At 49.4% G+C, this 22,277-nt stretch overlaps 1 protein-coding gene and 1 long non-coding RNA gene across 5 annotated transcripts in view; one reads left to right on the forward strand and one right to left on the reverse strand.

Annotated features, from left to right (window-relative positions):
- Window positions 1-22,277, reverse strand: part of GRK5 (G protein-coupled receptor kinase 5) — a 212,070-nt gene that overhangs the window by 138,484 nt on the left and 51,309 nt on the right. The window lies entirely within an intron of this gene.
- LOC144301026 (uncharacterized) lies at window positions 495-5,855 on the forward strand. Of its 2 annotated transcripts, XR_013367752.1 has the most exons (4): window positions 495-1,310; window positions 2,135-2,307; window positions 3,306-4,252; window positions 4,712-5,855. It is a non-coding gene; the product is annotated as an uncharacterized LOC144301026 (long non-coding RNA). The 2 variants fall into 2 exon arrangements; XR_013367751.1 differs by having other exon boundaries at window positions 3,306-5,855.

The following is a 22,277-nucleotide window of genomic DNA, read 5'->3' on the forward strand; positions in this document are numbered from 1 at the left end:
TCAGGCTTAGCTAAGAAGCAAAATCAGAATGGGAATTCAGAAAAGCCAGGATTCACCTGGCAAGGAAACATGGTCAAAGTAACTCAAAAGGAGAGCCTAGGGCTTTTGGAAGACCAAAGAGCCACTGTCAATTTCTAGGGCAAAGGGACAAATCACTCCCAGAAAGTTCAAGTCACTTCCTCCTGTCAGAAAGTTCAAGTCACTTCCAGCTGTCATATGGGACATGTCTCAGGGCCACTCCCATCTAGGCTATCACTCAACCTACAATCCACTCTCAGTTCTTCAGAGGGACACCATTTCAGAGTTCTCCAGGAGATGAGAGGGTGTTTGGCCTTTAGGATCCAGACACAAATATCCAGAGTTATGAACACTGTTTGCTGCTCAACAGGGAGGCAGTGGTAGGGTGGGTCTCCCTGACAACAGACATCCCATTGAAAGACAAGTAACAAAGAGTAGCTGGGCACAGAATGTTCCACGAGCAGGCTTCCAGTAGTCAGGGCTGTGCAGGAGTGGGGTTTACAGCAGGAGAAGATGACAAGTCCTCCTGGCAGAGCACCATCCGTGTTTTTCTTAGGACAAAGAAGGCACTTCTGCCTCCGTTTCCAGCTCAACACAAGGCCCCAGGAAAAGGCTCCCAACACAATACCTTCCCAGGAAAGCCAACCCCCCAGAGGTTTTCAGCTGGATTCACAGTTTGAGAATCATAACTAACTAAGGAACGGCTTGGAGGTGAGCAACACGGATAATTACAGGGTTGGAAGGAGGGTGAGTGCAAGGAGGCCGGCATCCCTCAGTCAGCCATCCAAGGGACTTCCAGGGAATGTGAGTTATTTCCCAGAGAAGCAAAGGACACTATCTCCATTTCTACAGAACAAAAGACTATGTAGAAATTAACTCCTATTGCAGCACAGAGGATTTACGTGAAGCTGGAGGAGAAAGTTCCAGAACATATTACATGAGATTGGAGGAGGCTCTTAACTGCACTGTCACAGGGTCTGGGGTATGGAGATCTATCGAGAGGAGCCCCAGCTCACCTCCAATGAACTACATGACCTCCCCAGGCCACTTCCCCTCCCCAGCTGTGGGCTTCCTTCTCTATAAGACAGGAAGAACATTCCCCACCCCGTGTCACTCGCAGGGTTGCCAAGAACTTCAGACGTGTATGGAAGACAGTGGGATGTTATACAGAAGAACAAACCAACTGCAGCTACATGTCACCACGTAGCTAAATCTGAAACACAGGTGTGAGTAAAAGAAGCCAGATGTGAAAGACCAAACATGATAGGATTCCACTCCTCCAGCATTCAAAGGTGGGCAAAATTGACCCGTGGCATCACTTTGGGGTGGATGGTGACCAGAGAAGGCTCCAGAGGGATCTGTTTCCAGGATGTGTGTGTCTTGTGAAAACCCATCCAGCAGTCCATTATGGCTTCTGTGCTTTTCTATATGGACAGTACATCTCAATGAAAAGCTTTCCCGGAAAAGTCATCTAGAAGTCTTTTGTAAATCTCTAGGTCAATATAGTAATATAAGGGAGAATGCTCTAGAACACAGCTATGGGTCTCCTCAAGGCAGAAGGTAGGTGACACAGTCTCCTGACGTCCTATTTCGTTCTGCGATTGGAGGAAACTGAAGGAAACTTGTCCCCTTTCTGGGACTATGAGTTTCTTTTTTTTTTTTTTTTTTTAAGATTTTATTTATTTATTCATGAGAGACACAGAGAGAGAGAGAGGCAGAGACACAGGCAGAGGGAGAAGCAGGTTCCATGCAGGGAGCCCGACATGGGACTCGATCCTGGGACTCCAGGATGACGCCCTGGGCAGAAGGCGGTGCTAAACCGCTGAGCCACCCAGGCTGCCCCGGGATGAGTTTCTAAACTGAGCCATTATGTAGGTGGCAGCAGGGGCAACCAGACCAGGCTGCCCCTTCCTCTCCCCATCCCTAACAATACACATGTTGCTTGCTCTTCTTGGGCACAGGCTCCTGCCTCTTGTTGGAGCAATTGCTGGTGGTGCTAACCTCAGGTCGGGGGTCAAACTGTGTGGCTAGTTCTCTAGAAGGTAACACACTAGCCTCAATTAAATGTCAGTGGTGCATCCTACAAGAAAGAATATTTGTTTTCTCTCCCTCCTAGGCCCACTTCCTGCGCACCTCTCAATTTTAAAAACATAGCTGCCAGCTCACAGGCACTTGTGACGTGCTGGTGCCCAGGCTCAGAGGGAATGCAGATTTTTCCACTCCTTGGCAGCATTTTTCTTTAGGGAGAATGACACTTGAACTTGGAAGAAAAATCCAAAGTCCTGATGAGTGAGTATTTGCAACAGGCTTCTCAATGTCCCCAGAACTGAGTGCCCAGTGACGAGAAGGGGTTGCTTTAATGGGGGACACGGTAGCATGCTGGGAAGCACTCTGTCAATCTGAGATTGGAGGCACCTTCCCTCCTCCAACCTCACTGATAAATTAAGAGGTTGGCTGGACCATGGTTTTCAAATTGTTTCACGAGGGCCCCACAGGGTGTCCCTGGCATTTCTTAGGAACCATTCAAGTGGGCAATTTTGCCCAAACAGGTTTCTGAGATTTTTTTTTTAAGATTTTATTTGTTTTTTCATGAGAGACAGAGAGAGAGGCAGAGACACAGGCAGAGGGAGAGGCAGGCTCCCTGCAGGGACCCCGATCTCAATCCCAGGACCCTGGGATCACGACCTGAACCAAAGGGAGACGTTCAACCACTGAGCAACCCAGGTGCCCCTTTCTGTGATATTTAAAAACAAGTTTGGAAACTATTGAATTGGATGAACCTAAAACCAGGACACTGTCTAAGGTGGCCTGAGAGATAATCCCCAGGATAGGCACCTCCACCTGTCAGAGTCACTCAGATCACCAGGGCAGTGGCCTGGGTAAGAAGTGGCAGCTCTCTGCTCCTTCTGCTGCCTCTCAATGACCCACTGGAATGTAAATTCCTGGGGGAAGAGTCTGTCTGCCTTACTCAGCACCTGAAGTCATGCCTGGGACACAGGAGGAACTCGATAGATGAACGGGTGAGTGACCAATAAGCAGAGCACTGTCCTAGGGGGCTGCATCATGAGGAGCAAACAAGATATCATGTGTACACAGTAGGTGCTCAACAAACGTCAGCTGAGATGCAAACTTGGGGCTGTGCGATGCTCTCTCACCACCATTAAGCCAATACAACTGGAGAGTCCCACCCTATCCTGGCAAACAGCATCCTTAAGTTTGTGCACGACTTCAAAAGTACTTAATCCCCGAGGGTAAGAACTAATTTTGGGGCTTATTTATTTTTTTAGAACTCTCGGAAAGACCCCCAGAATAGCGATCGGCCCAAGGCACAACCCAAAAACAATGAGCGGATAAGAGCTGAGCGAAGACACCAGGCAACTGTGAAAGCCAAGGAAGAGGTCCTCTAAGACTGTTCCTTCCTGGCTCCAGGAAGCAGCTCTGCACCCACCAGTGCCCCACGGTAGCTGTAGTCACACCCTCGGCGGCCGAGGCATTCAGGTCACACCCACTTACCCAGCCATGACCTGAATGGCTGATCCCAAAGGAGCCCACATCCAGACACCTGTCTTTCCGAGGATGCCAGGGATGTAGCTAAAAGGGTGGCACAGGCTTCACTGAGTTTCCTGCTGAATTTGGGGACACCTGTTAAGTCCAAAGGATCCCTCTTTTGCCTCTGATGCCAGCTCACAGAAGTGGAAGAAATGGATCCAAGGAAATGTAAAGATGATGGAGAAAAACTCTCCATCATATCTCCCACCGCCAAGTGTTGCTCACTACTGCAGCAGGGCCTCCTGGCCTCCACCTGCCCACAGCTGTTTCCAGCAGCCTCCATCATGTTGTTCCCACCACCTGAGACCCTGCACCCCAAATCCACCCACCACTCGAATGTCTACTCATGCCTCAAGGCCAAATCAAGTCTCACTTCCAACAAAGCTTCTCCCTCTACCCGAGCCAGGGATCACCTTTCCTGTCCCTCTTGCTTTGCTACAACCCTCCCCATCTATCCCAGGTGCACTTGCTAAATAACACACTCCCGTCTTAGACTTGAACAGCATCGGGCTTGCTACCAGGAGGGGGGATGATAGCCCCCTCCCTCCTTACAGGAGCCCAATCTAGAAAACAGGACTGACACCAGAGCACAGTCTTATGCCCAAGAAGGACATCTAAGGGACATATGTGAACAGAAGGCTACAGAAGCACAGAAGGGAACAAGAGGACCCAGAAGGACAAGCAGGTGTCCTCGAGCAGAGGGTGGGACAGCACTGCAAGCAGAGAGGGATCCTTGGGAATGGCTGGATCACAGGGTGCCTGGGACAGGAAAGGAGTCTAGGAAGAAGCTGAAGCCAGTCTATAGAAGGGAGGCAGGTCAGATGCAGATTTTAGAGCCATCACCACCTTGGCAAGATTAGGAGGCATTTCAGAGTTATTACTAAGGTCCAGGAGAGAGAAGGAATGAGACTGAACCAGCAGAGTGGCAGCAGAGGTGACAGGAAGGGATGGAGGCATGGAAGGGGCAGGAGACATTCTTCCAGAAGCTGTTTAGCACCTGGGTTGGGGGGGGGAGGGCTCTCATAATTCAAACTCCTCTGCCAAGCAGTTGTGCTCCCTGTGAGCAGAGACTAGCTTTTCTATTTTACTTGAACACAGAGTAGCCTCTCAGTAATTAATTATTGAAATAAGTTTTCAATTCTAGAAACCTCTCTAAAAGATGTCCATGACCTCTCTGACCCTGATGGTGGCTCAACAAAGAACACAGCTGTACAAACTGAAAACAAGAGAAGCACACCTAGGCTATCCCAGTCAGACCAGAGCTCATCCTGTGCTTCAAGCAAAATGCCTCCAGGAAGTCAGTCAACAAACCACTGCTGGGCCACAGGGAGGATTGGGAATGGGAGGCATGTGGCACAAGGACCAAGGAAGCAGGGAAGCCACTCTAGTTCGGAGCTCCACTCATCACTGTCCGAGTGGCTGTGCGACCACGGCCAAGTCACCAACCCTCTCTGGAGAAAAGAATTCAGGGACTGCAGACATGCCCACGCGCTGCAGCCACCCTTGATGCCTGCAGTGGGAGCAGAGCCACAAGCCCCCACCCAGCCCAGAACACCAGCTCTCAAAGGCAAAGACACTGGGGCGCCTGGGTGGCTCCGTTGGTTAAGCATGTGCCTTCAACTCAGGTCATGACCCTGGAGTCCCAGAATTGAGCCCCACGTCCGGCTCCTCACTCAGCAGGGAGACTGCTTCTCCATCTCCCTCCACGACTCTCACCATCTCGTGCTCACGTGCTCTCTCTCTCTCTCTCTCAAATAAATTAAAAAAAAAAAAATCTTCAAAAAACAAATGCAAAGACATGAAGCACTTCCGGCCACAGGAGGGAAATGCTTGTTTACAGCTCTCAGCTGGTCCAGCCCCAGGCCCTCAGGAGAGGAAAGGTGCCCAGAAATCCTTGATCACAACAATGACAAAAACAGCTGCAGGTTCAACTTGCGGAGCTCAGAAGAGTCCTGAGCAGGGGCCTGGAGCAGGGGCCCCCTAGGCCGAGCTCTGGCACAAAACAGCTGCAGGCACTCCCACACTGCCACCACCACCACCACCACCACAACCACCAAAACCCCACCTTACTCTCTCCACCCCCCAGAGCCTATTTTTTTAACGAAAAAAAAAAAAACACCAAACTTTCAAAATGACAGTTTTTGAAAAGAAAATATGCTCCCTTACCATATTTTCTCATGGAGTTAAAAATACAAGTAAGTGTTGGAGGAAAAAAGTTTTGTTTAAGGTCAAAGGGAAAAAAAAAAAGAAGTCATGTTTTTTGAAATCTCGGAAAATAAACAGACTCAGCCCTGATGTGCAGGCTCTCTGGGAATGTGACCTGTGGTGCCGCTGGGGGTCGGAACACCATTTAAAGGAAAGCTCAAGGGTTTCGCCCGAGGCTGGGGATTAGTGGCTCGGACACTGTGTCCCCCTCTCCAGAGGACCTGGCCGCCGGCTGCTCGGGACAGGGGTGTCCAGGAGACCAGGAGACGAGAAGCCGAGGCGGGTGTGCAGAGAGGACAGCCCGGCCACCCTGGGAAGCAACACAGGGACCGGCACGGGCTCCAGGCCCCGGCCCGCAGGCCGCTTCGCCGGGCCAGCCAGGTTACGGGGACACGCTCCAGGCAGGCGGGAGCTGTGACCCCAGGGAGGGGCGGTAGAGCTGCTGTCCACTCGGGGGACGGGTCGGCCGGGCCCACCCGCCTCCCAGCAGTAGCCGGAGAACCCACGACAGAGCCAGCCCCCGAGGAAGCCAGGAAGCAGGGCTCGGTGCTCACTCACACGTTCGGTACCTACTTATTAATCCTACTTTGTGCTGGATCCTGCAGCAGGCACTGCAACTCTCACTCGACAGCTCAGCTAGACAAGGCCCCTTGTCTGCACAGAGCTGACATCTGGGCTCGGAGCCCTTCCACTCTTTCCTCCCCCCACCCAAACCCCGGAGGACCTGCCAGTCCCCCCGGGGTACTGATACGTGCTGAGCCCTCTTACACACCGGCTGGAGTAAGCCATGCCCCTCCCCCACGGGGCTCATAAACTCCTGGAGGATTCTGCAGGCAGTCGGGGTGTGGACGAGAGAGGCCCCACAAAGCGTCCATAGCATGGAGTGCTATTGGCTATCTGTCGTAGAGATGCACCCCCATTCGATTACTACACACCTCCCACGTCCCTAGCTCTGAGCCAACCCTGAGAGTCAGGGACACAGGCATGGGCTACATTCCTGCCCAGGAGAAGCACAAAGCCCAGAGAGGGAGAACCAAAAGCAAAGGACTAGGACGTACCCAGGAACCACAGGGAGGTAGGGCTCTGAGCAGGGCTCTGGAATTGGACAAGGCTCAGTTCGGATCTAAACCCCACCATTTACTGGCCGTGTCTACCTAGGAGAGTCATGTCACCTCTGAATCTCAGGGGCCCCTACGGCAATGTGGAAATGACAGTGCCAACCTTGTAGGCACACATCCGACGACCAGCTTGCCGCTGGCATTTACCAAAGCAGAACAATGACCCGTCCTCCTACCTGGGCCTCCCAGAAGCGTGAACCACGGTGTGGGAACCCAGGGGAGGGGGTTGTGGATTTTGCCAGAGAAAATCCAAAACATTATAATTAAAAGATGAAACATCACTGGAGAAAAATCTGGGATGAGAACATAATTTCTAGAAAAAGATAAAGTAGAGAAGGCATTCCAAGCCCACAAGAATCAGGCATTTTTTTCCTCGGGAACCTTTTAATGACATTTCCTTGTCCTGAAATGAAAGATTTATGATGAACAGAGAGATGAATGCAATTTCCTCCTTCCCTCTCTTTCTTTCTCCCTCCCTCTTTCCCTCCCTCCCTCCTATTCTTCAACATCAATGTATTGAACACTTAATATGTGCCAGATGTCGTTCTAGGCACAGAGGACAGATTAGTGAACTATACAGACAGGCATCTCCTGGAGCTTACATTTGACCCTCACAGCCACCCAGAGTCAGTCTGCCCAAGCACCTTGGAGTGTCACCAATCCCACTTTACAGACGAGAAAAGGAACCACAGGTTAAGAAGCCTGCATGACACACACAGGCGCTCTGAGCCAGAGTGGCCAAACGCAAGCTCAATCAGCCTTCACCCCCAACTCTCCATCTCCCAACCTCTCCCCACCAACGCCTTCACGCCCGGGCAGGGGAATGCGGGACTGTCCCCCAAAGTGACCACTTCCAGGGGGGCGCCTGCGTGTCGGGCTTATAGAGACGGCAGGCTTCCCAGCATCCTCATTACTCCTGCCAGCCACTCCCAGTTTCTCTTGTAAATAATCATTTAGACTCCAGAACAACCTTTTCCCTTTAAATTATAGCAAGTTGAAAAGCAGAGTCAACAGAGGCCCCCAGACTCCTGAGAGAACGGACCTTGTCCTCACGGTTTAAGGGAATGCAAGGGGGCCACGAGGTTGTCCAGGCCCCGAGTACGACTCCACACTGTCCACCAAACAATCAGATCAGCTGAAGAACCGATCACGGGTTGCGGTTAGTCCAAAAAACGTAACATACAAAACACTTTTTCCCAAGTGGGGGCAGATTTGGGGGCAATTTGTCCAGTGAGATTTTAGTTCAAAGGACTTCAAGCACTTTGGGAATTCAATTAATGAAAGGGATTATTATTAAATGAGCTCAAAATTGCCCTGACCAAATAATAAGAGTCGCTGAAGCGGGCTGAAGAGAACAGGGTTCAGCATTCTTTCCTCTCCATTTCTGAGTACCTCTGAAATGTATCATGATGAAATGTTTTAAAAGTCCTGAGAAACCAACAACATGATAACTTAAAGCTATGGAGTGAATAAAAAGAAAACACCCGCAAGGGGATTAATAAAAATAGCAACCCCCCAATTTGTGGGGTGCTCTGCTTCACAATGTGCTTCCACATGTACAACATCTGATCTGAACTTTCAAGGAAGGTAGGGGTGGTCACTGGTCCCATTTTGCAGCCAGGGAAGATGAGACTCAGGTTTGCCCTAGGATTTTCTACCAGGAAGACAAGCAGTGAGGACTTGAACCCAGCCACAGGGATGATACACAGACTTCATCTGACCCAGCCCCAGCCCATAGCAAGCCCAAGCCCCGGTACTCCTGCCTCCAGGCATGTGGCTCTTATCAAACAACCTTCTCAGGGTTTTTCCTAATGCTAAAATATTTGGCCTGCCACCACTCTGTTTCCCACGCCACCACCCTATTCCCCCGTCACCATGCAGGATTTTAAGAACTGCGTGATGGCCCCCACAAGCCATGCTGCCTTGACTATTCAGTGGCTCACTGGGTTCTCGGCCCAGCATCCATGTTTCCTGCTGGACCTTTCAACCAAACGCTTGTTTGGCCAGTGGATGGTCCTCAGTATAAAATGTTTCCAGCAACATAAATCAAGGAATCATAAGGAATGCTTCCCCTGGCCAGCCTTAACTGTTCCAAGCCCAACTCACCTTCTCAGAAACCCTGCGGGGGCAGAGACTGGTCACAAATTCCTCCAATCTCTGACCTCAAGGCAGGAATCAACCTGGGGGGAACTGGGCGTGTTAGGGGGTGGAGTGTTTCTTCTCACCATACCCTCTTCCTGCTGCACCTTAGGGCCGATCCAGAAAATGTTTTTAAGTGACAGTCCTAACCCCTTTCACTTGAAAGTGAAGATACTTTCACTTGAAACTTTCACTTGAAAGTTTGAGAAGATACTAGTTCACTAGTGACCCTCCACTCCCCTTCCAGGGTCAGTAATTTCTAGTGCTCCCTGCCACAGGTCCCCTCCAAGCCCTAAGTGCCCTAAATGTATCAGCCAAAGTTGACCCCATGATGTATGGGTCTGATGACTTCACTTCTGACACGGGACCTGAGACATCCTCTATTGGTATACTCAGAACCTCTGTTATGTCTGAAACCTCATAACCTTTTCTGAAGAACACATCGTACCTGTTCTGTGCTCCAGGAGTTTTGCAACTGCCTTTGGCCAAAAGCAACACTGTTCAGAGCCAGATCCCCACGTAGACTAGCAAGGCCTCTTCGCAGCTCAGAGGCTGGAAGCTTGGGATGTCTGCGTTCTGCAAAGCCCTGCCCCAGCCCTCCCAGAAAGTGGGCAGGATGCTTGGTTTTTCAGGGGCAGCCCCCAGGGAGACACTCCCTTGCCAAGGAGGGCAGCTTTCACCCAGCACTCACACTGGGGAGAGAGACCCAGCAAGTGCTCTCTGGAACCCACCACACATGCTCTGGTCTGCCATTCGATCTCTGTTCTCCCTTTTCACCACGTCCTCATGCTTTTCTCGGCTCCAAATGGCCACTCCCAGCATTCATTCATTGACTAGAAGAGTGGTCCAGAGCAGCACCATCCAACACAGAAGCCACTGGATGCAGATAGGTACTGAGCACTCAGAATGTGGTTAGTCCAAATTGAGATGTGCTGTAAGTTAACACCACACTGGATTTTGAACACTTCTCATAAAAAAAAAAAAAAAAAAAAAAAGAGGGATGCCTGGGTTGCTCAGCGGTTGAGCATCTATCTGCCTTTGGCTCAAGGCATGATCCTGGAGTCCCCACATCAGGCTCCCTGCAGGGAGCCTGCTTCTCCCTCTGCCTGTGTCTCTGCTTCTCTCTGTGTCCCTCATGAATAAATAAATAAAATCTTAAAAAAAAAAGAACCTAAACTATCTTATAATGTTATATTGACTATATGTTAAAATGATAATATTTTGCATATACTGGATTAAATAAAATACATCACTAAAGCAATTTCAGCTGTTTGTGACTTTTTCTTTAAAGTGACAACTAGAAATTTTAAAATTTCACAGGAGGCTCACATGATTTTTCTGTTGGGCAGCGCTGGTCTAGACCATCTCTCTGATCCACTACCTGGATCCAAGCCTCAGCTCTGTTTAGTGGTTGCTTGAGGTTGGGCAGGTTTCTATTCCTATGTGCACTCCAGCACACAGGAGATAAAGGTACTGCTGCCCCGAGCTAGAGGAGGATTCAATGAAATCACAGAGATTCGCAGCTGCCACGGTTCTGGCACTCAATAAATGTTGGCTGCTATTACTCATTCAACAAAGATTTCCTGATCTTCCTCTGACAGGTCAGAGTCTGTGCTAAGCCCTGGAAATGGAAAGATGAGCCTGAAACATGTTCCTGCCAGGCCACCCCCAACACAGGCTTTGGAGAAGGCAGGTTCACATGTGAGCTTTGCTACCGTGTGATCCTGAACTAGTCATGTTGCAGGGAAGGGGCCTCACAGTCCCGTCAGCAGAGGGAGAGGTGAAATGCCCAGCTCAGACAGATGTGTGAGGACTCAGAGACAGACCATCAGCACGACTGTGCCACAACAGAGCAGGTACTGTTTCCAGAAAGCAGGCGTCAGAGCTCAGAACAGCCACCCTGGATAATTGCATTTGCAACCCCAGCCCCATCAGCATTTGGCCAGGGAGCCCAGGGACGGGATTCCTGAAACCTGGCAACTCCCAGCCCTAGGAATGTGTGTGACTTGCTCCCTCTCCCAGGCTCCACCCCTATATCCTCATTTCCCAGCCTAGGAAAAGGACTTGAGGGCTGGGGGTAGGAGTGGAAAAGAGGGGTTGGGGATGGGAGGGGGGAGGGGGCTTGGCCTCACTTTCACAGAAGCCTCAAGGTCAAATATTTTATATCATCTCCAAATGTGACTATGCTCTCAGCCACAGGGATAGGGGACTCTTTGTCATCACAGCTCCACCCTGCCTAGAGCACATAATGAATCAGTAGTTCTTATAAATTTTGTCACGACCCTCTGACTAGAACTGCTGTGCAGTTTTTGTTTAAAAAACACCACCTTGGGGCACCTGGGTGGCTCAGTCCATTAAGTGGCCCACTCTTGGTTTCGGCTCAGGTCATGATCTCAGGGTCCTAGGACCGAGCCCCACGTCAGGCTCTGCACTCAGCACAGAATCTGCTTAAGATTCTCTCTCTCCCTCTCCCTCTGTCCCCCCACTTTTGTGTACTCTCTTTCTCTCTAAAATAAATAAATAAATCTTTACCAAAAAGGCACTATCTTAATGAAGGTAAACAGTTTAAATACCATAATGTTTGTAACCTTCTTATGGAATCATTTTTTTACTGGGAGACTCAGAACAAAACAAAAACTCAGAAGCAGGCCAGGCTTCTTGCCACCCTTGAGAGACCCAAGATGTGCCCCTCCTGGAGAAGGATCAGCTCTGGTGGGAATCTGTGACTGTCCAGGCCTAGAGGACGGATGGACCCAGGTCAGCAGCTTGGCTCAGCAGACCAGGCCAACTTGGAATAAATGCTGGCTCCTCCTAGCACACCCCCCACCCCCCTACCCCAGACCTGCCTGCTTACAAGAACTTGCCTTGAAGATTAGGCAGTCTTAGTTTGTTCAAGAGGTAGCAACCCAAATGCTTCTAGAAAGCCTCCTAAAAGCTTCAGGGCCTTGACCAACCCCAGACCCTGCATGGGAGAGCAGAAAACCATCACAGATCTTCTGAGCCCACCTTTCATGCTCCCAGGAGACATCTACACCCACAGAGGGCCTCAGCCCACCCGCCCAACAGCCCATCCACCCATCCATCTGTCTACCTCTCAGTTTGTCCACCCTCCGCACACATTTCTCCAACCCTCGCCATGCCCAGGCCCTGGCCTAGGAGCTGGGGACACAACGAGACTATTTGTGGTGAGGTTGGCGAGGGAGACAAAGGAGGAGGACAGACCATTATAAGACAGTGTGGTGGGGACACCTGGATGGCTCAGCAGTTGAGGTGTCTGCCTTCAGCCCAGGCCGTGATCCTGGGGTCCCGGGATCGAGTCCCACATCGGGCTGCCTGCATGGAGCCTGCTTCTCCCTCTGCCTATGTCTTTCATAAATAAATACTTAAAATCTTAAAAAAAAAAAAAAAAAAGTCTGGTGAGTAGGGCGTAGGGCTGCGAAGGAAAGTGGGTGCATAAGTTGTGGGGACAACAGAGCCAGGGTCAGGGACTGCCTCAGGACAGGAAGGCTTGTCTCAGGCCTGGGGAACAGCACGTGGGGAACGGGACAGGGAGAGGGAGAGCGGGGTGCACTCAGACAGCCCCACTGGGTCGGGGGCTGCCAGGGAGTGAATCAGCAGCCTGGAGGGTGCAGCTCAGGCTTGAACCCCGGGAAGGCTACGGCGTGGACGGGCGGCAGCAGTGGGAGCCAGGCCCACGGGCGGGAACCACGCGAAGCCCCGGCGACCCCCGAAGCTGGCAGGTGAGCGAGAAGCTGGACGGGCTTGCAGGAGGACGCTGGGCTTCTGGCCTGGGTGAGAAGCCACGCAGGCTGCTCTCTGGGCGCCAGGAAGGACCCTGAGCATAAGCGCCCGCACCCCCCGGCTTGCTTCTCCGTCCCTGGCTGCCAGTGGGGCGTTCAGCCAGCCTCCGGCCACCAGAGCGGGGGTCGGGATGGCAGTGCCTGAGGGCAGGCTTCCAGATGGGCAGGGGCCCAGCAGGGGCGGCAGCCAGTCTGCGCCCTGGGAACCCGGGGCCGCCACGTGCCTCGGCGTGACGAGGACGCCACGTGAGGGAGGCCGGGGCGGCAGAGCTGTGGCCGGCACGCGGGCATCGGGGCGAGCCAGGCACGGGCACGGCCCCAGGGCACAGCCGTGGTCGCTTCCGTGGGCCCGAGCCCTAACGGGAGCGGAGGAGCCAGGGGACCTCAGGGCGGAGCTCGCCACCCCCGCCAGTCAGCCAGCTGGCATCACAGGGCCCAGAACTGCCCTGGGGGCAGCGGGGAGGGACAAGTCTTTCCCCAGGAGGCAGGGAAGGCCGGGTGGGCCCTGGGCCCAGGAGGGAGAGGGAGAAGCAGGCCTGTGCAAGGAGCCCCCTGTGGGACTCGATCCCAGGACCGCGGGATCATGCCCTGAGCTGGAAGCAGATGTCCAACCCCAACACATTGAAAGTAGGAAGTCAGATACCTGCACGCTCATGTTCATGGCAGTAGCATCACTCACAAGAGCCAAAAGGTGGAAATAAGCCAGGCGTCCATCAACAGATGAAGGGGTAAACAAAATGCGGCACATCACACAATGGAATGTTATTCAGCCATAAAAAGGAATAAAGTACACATACTTCCCTCCCCCTTCACTGCCCACCTAGAAGATGGTACAAGCTTCTCCAGCTTCCTTTCCCTTCACCACTACCTACAACATGGTGCTGTGAAACACCAAGTAGCAGCCGACGTGTGTCAGCACGGGCCCCTTGCCTGGAACACAACCCTGACCCTGCAGGGCTTCAGCTGGCCTCAGCTGCAGAGTGGCAGGGGGCTACAGGTCACCAGTGGTCATTCCTCAGGGTTCGTGGAGTGCTGTGAAGGGTATGCAGAGACAGGGATGAGGAGCCTTTGCTCCTGCCACCAGAGTCAAGCCTGGCTTAATCATCGCACCGCCGCTCCCACTGATTAGCACCACACCTGCTCCCTTCTGGGCCCCCTTTCATCAGAAAATCTGCCCTTCCTGTCCTTTCTCCCAGGATGCTGAGCCCCACCAGGGACAAAGCTACCCTGCCCATCCTTCTGTGATGAGCACCTAGCTCCTGGTTTGGTACCTAAGGGGGCCAATTGGTCCTGGATGATGGTAGAAGCACAGGGAGGAGGCAGGAGAGGGGAAAGAAAGAGGAGCTCTCTGAAGAGGACCCATCTCTTCAGGCGTATCACTTAAAGACTGTCCCTTGAGTGGCTCCCATCCTTCCGGAAGTCAGCAGAGAAATGACCCCCGAGGGATCCAAGCATTCACAAGGAGGCCACAGAAGTTCTCTTCCTCCTTAAGACCTCCATATGACACACTATGGCAGTGGCAAAGGCCGTTCCTTGCCACACGGCTTGTCAACTCTGTGGAAAGTCAACATATCGTTGTGGTTTGGGTGGGTTGAAGGTATTGATGGGGACAGAGAGAGTCTGAGTTGCCCCCTTTGCTTCTCCAGCACTCCCATGCAGAGGGGCAGCCAAGCTGTCTGTCTCTGAGAGAACAGGGGGAAGAGACATGCTCACAAGACTTGTCGCTCCCCAGGGCCATCAGATAGGTGATCTCAGGAAGGAGAAAGCTATAGGAGAATCACTGGGGAAGCTTACTGAAAAAGCAGACTCCTTGCACAGTGCTATAAGTGCTTTAGAAAACAGTTTGCCAATTTCTGGAAAAGCTAAGCCTATACCTACCATATGATCCAGCCGGTGCCATCTTAGGTAACCAAGAGAAAAGGAAACACATGTTCATAGAAAGAATTATATACAATGTTCCCAACAGCTTCATTTATAATAACGAAAAAACCAGCAATAACCCAAATGTCCTAGCACGTGAGTGGATAAGCTGACTGTGGTGTATGCGTATGGTGGAGTACTACTCAGCAATGAAAGGGAATGGACCATCGATACACACAACAACATGGATGAATCTCAAAATACTTATGCTGAGTGAAAGAAGCCAGAAAAAAAAGAAGTACTTACTATATGATTACGTTTCTAGAAATTGCTAGAAAATATCAGAAATCAGGGCAATGAGGGGTGAGAGGGAGAGATTATAGGGGGCATCTGGAAACCTTTAGGGGTGATGGACATGTTCACTAACTTGTTTGTAGTGGTGGTTTCACAGCTGTGAAGATTTGCCCCATATTTCTCAAAATACTCAAACTCATGAATATGTAGGTTTTACCGTCAATTATACTTCAATGAAGTAGTAATTAAAAGAATACAAATTCCTGAATGCCAGTATGGAGAGTGGCAGTCAGTCATGGTGGGAGTGTTATGGAGGAGAGAGTGGGGTACAGTGAACGCCTTCCCCAACACCCTGGAGCAGAGATGAGAACCAGCCACAGGGGCCCCAGGCTACCACCTTCCACATGTCACTCTGTTCATTTCCAGAATACACACAGAAATCAAATCTCAACTTCATCAATTATCCTCCCTGGGAAAGTGTATGGACATCATTATTTATATTTTCATGTCTGGCAACTCCTTCATGTCCTCTACAACTAGTTTGCAGAACCACTGGTAAGTGAAAAGTGCACCTAGTCAGCCACTGTTTGATTTCTACGCTGTGGCACGGTGGTCTGGGAGCTCGCTCGTGGGTTTGGCTGAACTGATCCGGATGTCAGCAACCCATGGACAGCAAGAGGATTCTAACCAAACCACCTTCGAGACCCGTCACCACCTAATTGCTCACTTGAGGACATTTATTCACCAGATGAGGCTAAAACCTGATCGTATAATCCAGAGATTTGGCCAAGGAACATAAATTTTCCCAAGTCACAAGGACAAGGCAGGAAATATGGCCATCAGGAGACTCCAATTTCTAATAAATTTCCAGGTCATGCTAAATGATAGGTCTGATAATAGTAAAATTATATCTGCTTATATATTTACTTGGTGGGCTTTTCTGTTTCTTGCTCTTCTCACTCACTTGCTCAGGTACAAATAAAGACAGGAAAGAAACAGGCCAAAATACTAATGGTAGGTGGACTTTGCTCTTTGTAGAAAATTTTCTGTACTATGATTATGTCTCAATAAAAGCCCCACATCATACAGTATTAAGTTTATGTGCCAATAAAAATTGGAACAGAAATTATTAAGTAGCATAACAATAATTGATGACTGTAAAAATCTTGTGAACTACAACAAGCTATAGGCCATTCATGGAAGAATCCAAGATTACATCTTAAGACTTGAGTTCAGGTCTCAACTTGGCCCTAACTACCTGTGTGCTGTTAGGCCTTCCACTCACCCTCTCTGGGCCTTGGTTTTCTCACATGTAAAAGGAGAACTTCGCCTCCCAAAAGTCCTTCCCCTTGCTTTGACTTTGACAGTCTGGAGCTCATCTCACATCCCGCTGGATTCTTCTACCATGCTCTGCTAGCTCTGTTTCTAAAATGTCAAAGCCACTTCAAGAAAACCAAAACCACCCTCTGATTCCACTCTAAAAACTCATTCTCTACAACAGGATCTCGGCTGTACACCTTTCCAGCAAAAGCCCAGCCTATCCCACTTCTGGAGCTAAATGTGTCTGAAATTTAATCCAGCAAAGGGAGAAGGAAGGACACCAAGACTGCCTTCAAACTGCAACTAGGGGCATTCCCAACCAACTTCAATGCTGGGACAGCTGTGGACAATCCAATCCCTGTCTACATCTTAAGTACTGCCCAGCAATATGCCAGCAGCCGCATCTTTTCTTATCTGATGTTGATACTAAGTGCATAAGACCCATTTTTACACACGCTCAGCCAGCCCTGTCCCCCAACAGATGTTGCATTTTTATTCCAGTGAGTAATTTCTGAATGCCTTCCAACGGCACCCATCTAATTTCTTGGCATCTCATTGGGATCAGCAGCCAGAAAGAACAGCAGCCAAAAGCACAGCACGTTGTGACTTTAAAACCACGGCAGCAAAGGAAAAAAAAAAAAAAAATCTGCCTTGGAAAATGCAGACTTGACCCCAGTTCCAAAGATCATCATTTATCACCGGAAATAAAGGGTTCACCGCATGTTTTCTTCCTCTGTATCAAATCTCCTTCACAGGAAAGTTTAAATAAATGAAACACAAAATTGAAAGCACTGGCTGTCTCCAGGAAGTTGTAACATGATCAGTGGTCACAGATCCAATCCAGCCCAGTGTAAAGGAGCCAGCCTCTCCCAGGCTGCCCTGATCTGTTTGTAACAGATCGGCTGCAGGTCACATTACCACAACCGGTCCAGGTCACTACTTAGAGAAGAGAAACCAGAGATGTTGATCAACTGTGTGCCCTTATAACTTGGCTCTGGGTGCTTATCTGGGCTGTAACGTCAGTGACAATCAGGAACCTCACTCTCCAGTGAGTGACGGTAACACCCACGATGTTGATAATGGGAAGAGCCACCACCTGCTGAGTCTCACCAACACACCAGCAACTGTGCTCTCTTGTCCATCTGGGTTCATCTTCCCCAAACCCAGTGAGGTAGGGACCGTCATGAGCCCATTTTACAGGTGAGGAAACTGAGTGCCTCAGGAAGCTAGCATGTGGCCCAACCATAACTCAAATCCCAGGTTCACAAACACTTTGCAATACTGCTCTCTCCAAGAAGGCTTACATTAAAAGGGTCTTTCCATTTCTGAAGCAACTTCCTTGTAATGATAGGAACCTATAGCCCAAAGAAGTCAGGAGATTTGCCCAAGCTTACCTTGCAAGAGCTGGGTGCCAAGGCTTGAGAGCCGCAGGGTGCTGACTCCTCTGTCCGTGTTCTTGGGGCTGCAGCCCAGGCCTCAGAGCCCACCCAGAGGGCACCAGCTCTTTTAAAGGATGCAAGAGCCTCTCAGCCAAGGGGACAGAGAAACCTAAAACTGCAACTTCCTGTAACAGGCAACAATCTGGGGAGGACATACCCAGCTTGTGCTCAGGAGGCATGATGGTGTCACCGAAGGAAACACAGCCATCAGGGGATCCCTGGGTGGCTCAGCGGTTTAGCGCCTGCCTTTGGCCCAGGGCGCGATCCTGGAGTCCCGGGATCGAGTCCCACATTAGGCTCCCTGCATGGAGCCTGCTTCTCCCTCTGCCTGTGTCTCTGCCTCTTTCTCCCTCTATGTCTATCATGAATAAATAAATAAAATCTTAAAAAAAAAAAAAAAAAAGGAAACACAGCCATTAAAGAACAGCTATGTAAAGAGAGACCTGTCCTCAGTCTCTCAGGTTTCCAATGACCCAGGCACCACTTACAGAATCAATACACTGATCATTTTCTGAGGGAAGCACGGTGGGGTAAGTGCCTAATGAAGCCACGAAACCCACATTGTACCTGGAATATCTCTCCAGATATGTGCTTTCCTCTTGATGTACAGCCCCACCCCGGAATGTTTATCACTTGACGGCTCATATCTTCCAGCCTTGTCAGGGTTGGATATCTCAAAGATAAATGTGGGTTATGTTCCTGTGCCCCAAGGGAAACCACTGGCCTCCAATGTCATTGCTATAATCTGGGTGCCAGCCAGTGCCTGCGACCTGCTCCTCAGAGCCATGGCTGCATTGGAACCAGTCCCCGATCAGAAGCGAATGGCAAGGGCAGCCCGGGTGGCTCAGCAGCTTAGCACTGCCTTCAGCCCAGGGCATGATCCTGGAGACCTGGGATCGAGTCCCACGTCGGGCTCCCTGCATGGAGCCTGCTTCTCCCTCTGCCTGTGTCTCTGCCTCTCTCTCTCTCTCTCTCTCTCTTTCTCTGTGTGTGTGTGTGTCTCTCATGTGTGTCTCTCATGAATAAATAAATAAAATCTTAAAAAAAAAAAAAAAGAAGTAAATGGTAAACCAAGCTTCACATCAAACCAAGCACCTCAGGACTCTCTCACTGATGACATATACTCAGCTTGAGCTGAAAGAAAAGGGAATACATAGAATTGAGAGAAGATTATTCAAAAATCTCAACCAGAGGAGCACCTGGTTGGCTCAGTGGTTGAGCATCTCCCTTGGCACAGGTCGTTATCTCAGGGTCCTGGGTTTCTCCTACAGGGACGCTGCTTCCCCCTCTGCCTCTGTCTCTGCCTCTCTCTCTGTGTCTCGAATAAATGAATAAAATCCTTTTAAAAATCTCAACCAGAGATGATGGTGACACCAATGAAAACCTCTAGTATTAGAGATAACACAGGAGAAAATCCAGGTGACCTTGTATATGGTGATGGCTTTTGAGATACAATACCAAAGACCTGATCCATGAAAGAAAGAATTAATAAGCTAGACTTCGTTACAATTTGAAACTTATGCTCTGTGGGAGATCATATCAAGAGAATGAGAAGACAAGCCACAGACTAGGAGAAAATATTTTTAAAAGACACATCTGATAAAGAATCGTTATCCAAAATACACAAAAATTCTTAAAACTCAACAATAAAAAAACAATTTGATTAGAAACTGGGCCAAAACCTTAACAGACAAGTCACCGAAGAAGATAAACAGACGATAAGAAAACATATGAAAAGATGCTCCACGTCCTAAATCATCAGGGAGATGCAAATTAAAACAACGAGGTACTGCTATCCACCAATCGGAATTGCAGAAATCCAGAACCCTGACACCGCCAAATTCTGGTGAGAATGTGGAGCATCAGCAATTCTCATTCCTTGCTAGTGGGGACAGTCACTTGGGGAAAGCAGTTTCTTATAAAATTAATCATACTCTTACTAACCTATGATCCAACAATCATACTCTTTGAGACTTTGACATTTGCTTGAAGAAGCTGAAAACTTAAGTCCACACAAAACCCTGATGCAGATGTTTATAGAAACTTTATTCATAATTGCCAACTCAGAAGCAACCAAGATGTCCTTCAGGAGGGGAATGGACAAATAAACTGCTTTGTCCAGACAATGAAATATTAGCACTAAAAAGAAATGGGCTAGCAAACCATGAAAAGAAATGGAAGAAACTTAAATGCATATTACTAAGTGAAAGAAGCCAATATGAAAAAGCCTACACTTTTTGTGTGATTCCAATTATATGACATTCCAGACAAAGCAAAACTATGGACACAATGAAAAGATCAGTGGTTGCCAGCGGTTGGGGGAAGGGAGGGATGAATAGGTGGAGCATGGAGGATTTTTAGGGCAGTGAAAAATACCCTGTATGATACTATAATGATGGAGATACATCCTTATACATTTGTTCAAACCCCTAGTATACACAATACCCAGGTTGAACCCTAATGTAAATGATGGATTCTGTATAATTATGATGTATCAATGTAGGTTCATCGACTGCTAACAAATACACCACTCTGGTGGGGAATGTTGATAGAGGCTATGGACATTTGGGGGCAGAGGGTAGATGGGAACTCTACATTGCTTCCTTTCAAGTGGTGAACCTAAAACTACTCTCAAAAAATTAAGTCCTAAAAAACAACAATGAAAAAAACCTAAGTATATTGCCCATTCACTTTTCTACCATTAAATAAACTCCAAAACCAGAGTCAAAACATAAGTGGCCAACAGGGACAAAACCTAGAGAACTAGGGGTATCTGGGTGGCTCAATCAGTGAAGCAACTGCCTTCAGCTCAGGTCATGATCCTGGGGTCCTGGGATCAAGCTCCACATCAGGTCCCTGCTCAGCAGGGAGTCTGTTCCCCTTCCCCTAACCCCTTCCCCTACTTGTGCACATGCTCTCTCTTTCCAATAAATAAAATATTAAAAAAACAACAACTAAGTCCCCGCCTGTGGATCCGAGCAGTGCCCCACCTGCATATGTGATCCGAGGTGCCAGCGCCTCAGGCATCCTGGGTATGGAGGCTGGCACTAACTTACCCCCCACATCCACTAAGGGCCACATTGATTCCTTATAGCTAAATTTACTTAAAATCTTTTCTGCACGGTTATGTGGAATCTGCATACTCTTGAGGTCACCTACTCCTGATATTTATACCTACTCCTGATATTTACAACCTGTAAAGGCAGGCCATAGAATCCCACAACGGAGCTCCAAATAGAAGGGGTCACATCAAAGTCCTCTTCTTTTTTTTTTTTTTAATTTTTTTTTTCAAAGTCCTCTTCATGCCATGGTGTCCACCATGGCACCTGATATTACTGGCCCCAGAACAGGTGCCAGTGGATGCATCTCAAAATAACCTCTGAGCTTAAGGTGGAAGAGCCAAGGGCCCCTTCTAGAAATTCATATTAAGGGGCACCCGGGTGGCTCAGTCAATTAAGTGTCTGCCTTTGGCTCAGGTCATGATCACAGGGTCCTGGGATGGAGCCCTGCATTGGGCTCCCTGCTCCACAGAAAGTCTGCTTCTCCCTCGCCCTCTGCCTCTGCCCCTCCCCCTGCTTTTGTGCATTCTCCTTCTGTCTCTGTCAAATAAATAAATGAAATCTTAAAAAAACAAACAAACAAACAGAAATTCACATTAAATCTTCCCAAGAGGGATCCCTGGGTGGCGCAGCGGTTTAGCGCCTGCCTTTGGCCCAGGGTGCGATCCTGGAGACCAGGGATCGAATCCCACATCGGGCTCCCGGTGCATGGAGCCTGCTTCTCCCTCTGCCCATGTCTCTGCCTCTCTCTCTCTCTGTGACTATCATAAATAAATTAAAATAAATAAATAAATAAATAAATAAATAAATAAATAAATAAATAAATCTTCCCAAGACCCCATGTGATCTCCTCTCCAACAAGGCCTTTAAAACTGGTGAGGGACACCTGGGTGGCTGGGAGCCTGCTTCTCCCTCTGCCTGGGTCTCTGCCCCTCTCTCTCTCTCTCTCATGAATAAATAAATAAAATATTTTTTAAAATGATGAAAATGATCCACAGTTTAGTTGCACACATGTACAGAGAGGTGGACTGACTGGCATGGATGTAGTATAGAAGAGGAGTATACTCTCTGGTTCTGTACAAGAAGCCCAGAATGACCAGATTGGAAAGGACTTTGAGGGTTGCCAGGATGGACTGCCGCATCCCTAACTCCACCCCAGGCCCATCTAGTTTCTGCTTGAAGCTCTCTAGGAATAGCAATCCACTCTAGCAGGGCAGCTCAGGTCCCTCCAGAAGGGTCTTGCCTCCTGCCATTCTGTCCTGTGAGCTAAAACACAAATGTCACAGATCATCTGATGGGTCAAGCCTTGAGAAGTTTTGGGATTTTTTTTTAAGATTTATTTATTTTAGAGAGAGAGTGAATGGACAGAGGAGCAGAGGAAGAGAGAATCTCAAGCAGACTCCATGGTGAGCATGGAGCCCAAGGTGGGGCTCGATCTCACGACCCTGAGATCATGACTTGAGCTGAAATCAAGAG

This window comes from Canis aureus, chromosome 29 (assembly GCF_053574225.1).
Source record: "Canis aureus isolate CA01 chromosome 29, VMU_Caureus_v.1.0, whole genome shotgun sequence".
In the NCBI taxonomy this organism is placed as follows: domain Eukaryota; kingdom Metazoa; phylum Chordata; class Mammalia; order Carnivora; family Canidae; genus Canis; species Canis aureus.